This window comes from Calonectris borealis, chromosome W (genome assembly GCF_964195595.1).
Source record: "Calonectris borealis chromosome W, bCalBor7.hap1.2, whole genome shotgun sequence".
Taxonomy (NCBI): Eukaryota; Metazoa; Chordata; class Aves; order Procellariiformes; family Procellariidae; genus Calonectris; species Calonectris borealis.
The window spans coordinates 785643-792851 of NC_134351.1; the positions used below are offsets into that span (position 1 = coordinate 785643).

General features: G+C 39.2%; 1 long non-coding RNA gene across 3 annotated transcripts in view; it reads right to left on the reverse strand.

Moving 5' to 3' along the window:
- LOC142074913 (uncharacterized) overlaps positions 1-2612 on the reverse strand; it is a 32641-nt gene extending 30029 nt beyond the window's left edge. For all 3 annotated transcript variants that reach the window (XR_012670751.1, XR_012670742.1, XR_012670743.1), the window contains exon 1: positions 2462-2612. This is a non-coding gene — a long non-coding RNA (uncharacterized LOC142074913). The remainder of the gene's footprint in view (positions 1-2461) is intronic.
- Positions 2613-7209: the final 4597 nt, after the last annotated feature.

A 7209-nucleotide genomic window follows, 5' to 3' on the forward strand; every position in this document is an offset into this window, starting at 1 on the left:
GCAAAAGACTGTTAAGCAAGTTAGAGCATTCAAAAGGCAGACTCTCAGATCCCCAGAGAGCTCCTCCTACGGGCTTAGCCTTCCTGTCAATCTCATTTTTTATCTTTCCTAATTCACTTCTACACATCAATAGCCTTAATGCCTCTGCTTTATTCTCAGTCTGCTGTCTGCACTCCCATCGTGCGTCCCAGCTGAGAAACGAGAGAGAGAGGCACAAGTCTCTATCATCAGCTGTTTGTAAAATCTAAACGTTTGAGGTATGTATGCTGACTGTGGTACAGCTGCGGAGGAAAATCACATTTCTGTACCTGTTGAGACCAAGTGGTCGCCATTTTAAATACCAGCTTTTGTAAGGAGGAGAGGCAGTCCCTAGCTTGAATCAGGGCATGCTGCAATTTGTGAGAAGTGCAGCTCTGCGTGCCCCAAAATAAGATTGTGTATGGGCAACAACCGCTAGGTCAGCTGAAGCACTGGAGCTTGCGGGGAGTAGAACAAGGCTCTCTGAAGGAAATGATCCAGAAAAGAATCTGCTCTCCAGAGGAGATGCAGGTTGAGGGCTACTGCAGAAACAGCAGCCCTGGTTTGCGACAGTGGAAGGAGCTGTAACAGGAGATGATTAAGGATAAGGGCACAGGGCTCCCAGATACAGGTGTTTATATGCAGATCATCAGGTAGGGAAATTTAGCTCACTCGTAGTATTCTACAGCGTTAAAAGTTGAAGTGCCAGCAGAGAGGAGACACTAACACACACAAACTAGCTGGCTGCCTGCATGTACTGAATACACCTGAACCACCAGCACACTGTGTTATTTCCTCTGCAATCCTTAGCTTTTGATCCAACGTTGAGTCTTTTCTGGATCTTTTTCTTAAATGTAATCTAGCTCAACCAGTGTTGATCGGTCAATGCAGACTCATTGGGGTTCTGGACCAGTTTAACTACTGATTTGCAAGTACATATCATCAAACTTCAGTGAAAGCATGAACCGGCAGTATGAGCTGAGTTTGAATGGCCCTTGGCTGGTAAATAGCAGAGAAATGAACCTTCACTGGCTGGTTACCAGGTTTTGTTTTTCAAACGTGATTATTACAACTGCTCTGTCATTCCCATCCTTGTCAAGGAAGCAAGGCTATAAATGCTTGGGTAGGGCTGAAAATTTTCCAAGTGCTTTTCATTTTTCATTGATTTTGTGTGTGTTTTGAGTCTGTACATGCTGTAGTGGGAAAGAGTTGTGCATCTGAACGAATACACAGAACTGTCAGGCAGATTTGCAGATCCACAGGTCAGGCCACTGTGCAATCACAGCTACAAAGGAGGCATCTCTAAAAGAAGGAAAGGAGCTGTAGCACACCCTGGGCATCAAAACAGCACTGAGTTTTTTGAATTAACGATGGCAAATACACGGTCACACCCAGAACATACTCTGTCTAGTCAGGATGCGGCTTGCAGTTGTAGACCTGAGGTCCACGAGGCTATTTTTAATAAATGTGCCTATGCTCTAGCTGGTGATAATGAGAAACGAATGCCAAAGAAACATAAGTACTGTACATTGCTTTCTAATTCATCACAATATTAGTGTTTTTTCCCCTTACCTTTCCTCATACACATTTGACTCAGCTTTCTCTCTGCAGCTGAGAAGAAAGGTCAGGCAAAATCCTACTCTAATTAAGCTCTCTGAGGAAAAGGCTGACAATCGCTGGCAGATACAGCGCAAAGAGCAGCAGAGCCCTGGCAGAAGTGCCTCTAGGCTTTACTGTGAAATGTGTATGATAGTAGATAGCCAGGCAAATGACGCAGCTGTAAGCAGGCAGTTTTATAGTTCCACAACTACATGGAAGCTTCCAGCAATTCAACAGGAATATTTCCAAGACAAAAGGTATGAAAGAAAGAGAAATGGCCACTAGTTTTTAATACTGCAATGGAGCAAAAAACCCTGAAACAATGGGAAAGTTACTGGATAGTACAGGGCAAAAGCAAAGTATAAACATCGGAGAAAAAAAAAATCCACTTTTTGCTTCTCTTTTGCTAGACATTTGTATAAAGAATATTATTAGAATGTTCCAGTTGAGAAGATCATTGTGAAGAACAAGAGGGTTTTTCAAGAAATATGGATCATAGAACCTCCACTTTTTGCATATCCGGACTTGGAAGCATTCCTGGTGAAGTCTAACCATGCTTACTGTCAACTTCCCCGCCACCCCCTTTTTTTTAAAAAATAAACATTTAGGGTGGCTTGCTGACCGACATGAATAAAAGCCTAATCTCTTTAAAAGTGCAGGCAGAGATCACTATGTAAAAGACATTAAATCCTGTTAAATTTCACAGACAGGCCACAGGCATTTGTGGATACTTTGGTATGCTGAAGTGCTTAGTATTCAAAAATCACTTGCACTATTTTATTTTTGTTAGTGCATTTTAGCATTTCCTTTTCGTCACATGAATCAAGCACAGGAAGGCACTTACCATCTGACACAACTGCCAAATGATCCTCTGGTGTGTCGTTAGGGCTTGTCAGATTCTCGTGCATGACATTTTGCTGAGTATCACTGTATTCGGATCTTTGGACGTCTTCGTGTTCTTTTCTGAGTTCCCAGCAGTGGTCAGCTGTTGAAAGCCTCTGTTTCCAATGGACACCTTTCTCTCGCCCTTTATGGGATCCTGAGGTTTTAAAGTAAACAATTCATTCTCTTTCTGATAAGTCATATTAAAATATTGATCTGGGGGAGGGAGATGGCCCTCACTGCACAGAGCCAGAGTCACCTTTAGTCAAACAGACTAAGGAACGGAAAAAAAGCTCTGAAATCTCAATTTTCTCTGTCCCTTCAGAGAGAGCATATGTGGGTAGGGAAAAATGCAAAATATAGGGTTTTTTCAGCTGCCTGTTTTGCTTAACCCTGAGATGAAGAGTGTTTACTCTGCCTTCATATTAATTGCTTACTTCATCCAGCGAGACTGATTTCATCAATTTCTCAGATCACAGTGCAAATCTTACTGTTCACTGCCCGGTCTTACCAATCTTTTCTTCATTTTTTAATGTTGATTTACTGTCTTTTCTGCATAGGAATTTTCAGAACTCTCAAAGAGCCTGTCACATTTTTAATAGGTTTTACATTCCAGCACACCTATGGGACGGGGAAAAAACCTGAGTTCAGTTGAGACTATCTGAACACCTATGGCAAAACCAGAAATTAAACACACATTTCAGGACCTCATCTGGATAATCAACAATTAGACTATTGCATAAATTCCCAAATTTAGGGCATGATAAACGTCACATTTTTTGTGAAGGCTAGTATGGGATTTGAACCTGAGATTTCTCTAAACATAAATTGAAGTCACACCTTCAGTATGATAACCTTCCTGATAGTTAACTAATTAGTATTTAATTGCTTACTTCCACTACCTGCTTCTATTCCATTAGGACATAAGTATTTTGTAACAGTCTTAAGTAAAAGTAATGTTTTTTTTAAAAAAGCAAAGTTTTCAATATAATACCTCACAAAAGTGAGGAACCAGGTCACTTTACTGGCTTTGGCTGCATGTGTTCATCCAGCAGCAGCAAACCACTGTGAAAAAAAAATCTGGAAAAAATTCTGTATCTTGCACTCTCCTTGCTTTCCAGCTTTAGTATAACTAGACCTTCGATAGAACCCAAATGCAACTTCTGTCCTTGTTAAGGTACCTTCCCTCACCACTGCCAGGGTGAGATGAGACAGGCCAGTATAGATGAGCTCTAAGAATCAGAGCTCTCCTTTTGTGAGAAGGGTCCTGCACATAATCGATTCAAACACATAATACAATACCGTGTAATGGAAAAAAACCTGAACTACAAAGCCACTAGAACACCCTCATCTTTACCAATTTATGGCATGCCTTTTCTCCTTTAGGTTGCCATGTATTTGGACTGCAAATTTGTCATGGCAAGAACTATCTTCTGTTTCCTAAAATGCTGTTTCCTAAAATGCTGTTTTCTAATCACAGTGTAGCTACAGCTTCAGATACACCAGTAACACAAATAATAATGTTAGCAGTCATGAATAAAACAAGGTGCTGAACTCTGCTTTCTATGCAATAATGAAGCTATATTTATAGGCTATTAGCAATCTTATCACTGCATATACAGTTGAAGATTAGTTTTTCCCCTTATGAAAAACTCCAGAATTTATAATTCTCAGGGATTTAATGAAACATTTTTATAACCTTAGCTGTAAAAACTATGTTAATTGCCTAATGTAGATAATCCAACTGCTTGACTGTACTTTTTTCCAGTTTTGTTAAAGAAAAAGATTTTAATTAGCACAAAGCACAAATTAATGCTAACAGGTGACATTTAGTAGGGAAGCAGAGAATTAAATGAGACGGGAAAAGAAAGAGAGCACATGCCTGAGTTTTAGCTTTCATATTCTGTGCTATATGGCAGGGTATTGGACAAACATAGTGAAATGAAGAGTTTTGTAACAACACAATCCTAGTCACTTGCTTTTAGGTTAAAAGTGCCAGTAATCTGTGCTACCTAACTTCAGGTGCTGTACAAGAAGGGACTCCATGGCTACGTATCAATCTCAGCTGGCTATGCAGCCCCTTGGATGCACTGATGCAGTCTCACTTTTTATCCTTATAAAGATATTAACAGGAAGATGACTGGTGAAATTCTGGAGTGAATCACCATCTGGCTGATCTCTAAATGTCAGACAGAACCAGAATCTATTGAAGAAAAAGAAACATTTCCACTAACTTCTGAAAGATTAGGATTGCATCTACAGCATTTTATGTCTGTATATTCTTTGTGTATGCAGACATCTTGTGCAGTGGCCCGACTGTGCCATGATTGTTACTACTAATAGACTTTCCTGTAATATTAGGAAAAATATACCCCCAGTTACAGCTATTTTCTTTGTTTAGAGTCCCAGTGGTTAAGGCTTTTCGATGGTGCTCACAACCTTTGTGTTACCTTCTGCTCTTGGTCTATTTAGAAAACCCTCCTGAAGCAGGGACTGCTTTTCATTTGGTCTTGATACTACTTGTTTTTTGGTGAAAAGTCTCTCATTTGGGACTTGTACATGCACACAGTATAAAGATGACAGAATTACTAGTAGTAGTACTAGTTCATAGTCTGCCCATAATAGTAGAACAAGGTCTGGGGAAAATATTTATTTAAAAATTACCTAGAAAATTATACCAGAATCCTGTGTGCAAACTCTGTATACCATTCTCAAAATATGGATGTGCATTTTAAGTCTACAGAAGGTATCTGACAATTTACTTAATCATAAAAAGAGGGCAAAAGACCTCCAAAAAAAAAAAAGCCACATCTTGTCCAAAAACAGCAGAGAGACTAAAATGTGCTACTTCTACTCACAGAGGAAACACCACTTATCTGGTATTTCTGGTGATGTGTTTCTGAAAAAAAAGCTGTTTTCCTCAAAATGGTGATCTGCAATTTTAAGTGAAGCCACTGGTGACAGTCTGAAACAGCATTGCAACATTCATTACTGTTGCAGAGTGGTTTGGGTCCAATTCTTTGAAATTAAATGCCAAATTATTTGGAAATTCCTGAAAAAAAAAAAGGAACTGGTTTGTTTAAATGTTAGTAAAGGTGACACAAGGACAAATTATGCAATACACATTGCACATTTCATCTGAGGGCCAAATTCTGCCCTTGAAAATATGTAGATATGACCCCAAGCAAAATTATCTGACTTTGAAGTTGGCACTGCTCAGAGCAGAGGACTGAGTCCTGTGACCTCCAAAGGTCCCTTCCAACCTAAATTATTCTGGGATTCTGTCATTCCATTTTATGTGCATAGCTCCTGTTGACTAAGGTGTCACTATACGAAGGATGAAATTTGATCCATACAAGAGTTCTTTCCTACCATTTTTCTTATATAAAATGTGGAGGATACGAAGAGTGAAATAGAAATCTGAGGAATGGCGTCTTTTCTATGTGGAAAGCGTGAAAGACCAACTGCAAAACTGAAGGAATAATAACTTACAACAGAGGCAAAAACAGGGCTATGTTCGGAAGTTTTTCACACTGGGAAGATTTAACAAACAGTAAGAAGCTATAGTTTGGCTCTGCAATACCTTAATTATGAAATTTTTCAATTAAGAACAACCATTTTGGCAAAAAAAGGGGTTAAATATTCTGTGCATGAAGATCTCACTAGTGTATTAGGAAAATTGTTTTATTCTGTTTCAAAATGTTATGGGCCTACAAGGGTTTGTGAGTGGTATAAATCCCTTTGGAAGAATAAACCTTTTTTGCAGCTGGTTAATTTTGATCATAAATACATTACGTGTTCAGCAAAGCTTATTTAGAAAGCCTGTTTGAAAAGGCTCAAAAAACACAATTACTTTTTTTATTTAAAGTAGATTTCAAAAGCCAGTTTCACCAGTCAGTTCAAACTGAATACTTTCAAATCAGGGTTCATTTACATGACATGAAAGAGGCTCACCTGAATCAGTTCTCGTTCTTTTTGTTTCCTCTACACTTAAAATCAGAATAGTATGAACTTTACATGAAAAGAAAAATAACACAGAGGAGGATCATGGTGCACATGTAAAGTAAGTGGGGAGAATCGAGTGGATTGGGAAGAACTTTCTCTTCCTCATTTGGATGGCCTAAGGCCTCACATTATCCAGCTAATTTATCACAAACCTCAGGGTAAAGTCAGTTGGAGTTTTGAGGGAGAGGGGAAACCAGACCCTCAGTTGAGGATGGAGTTAGAGCAAAAGATTCTGATCTGAAAAATCTGATGCTATAAGGTACAGAGGTTTAAAAAGGAACTACTGAGGCACCAGTCCAGGGAGACCCCAATTCTGCCACCCTCTGGAACCCTGATATGTAACGATTTTCCTTCCCTAGATTCCAGCTTCAGAACGGTTGCACTAATGGCCATTCACATATGAGAACTTGAGTCGTATCTTTATGGCTTTACTCCAGCTCTATCTTTAATGAGCATATGATCAATACTCTTAAACTGACTTGGGGTTGGCTATTTCATCTATGGAAAAATCCTGTTACAATCTGCCAGCTGTGGGCATGGCTTACTTGGTTTAAAACTTTCAGACAAATCTGGGTCAAAGATTTAGGCCGGATCATTTTATGGAGAAAACTGACACGTATCCAACAATATAACTGAATTTATCCCCTTGCTATGACCTATTAATTTCAGTCAATCTATGCTGACTTATATCAGTTTAGGATATAA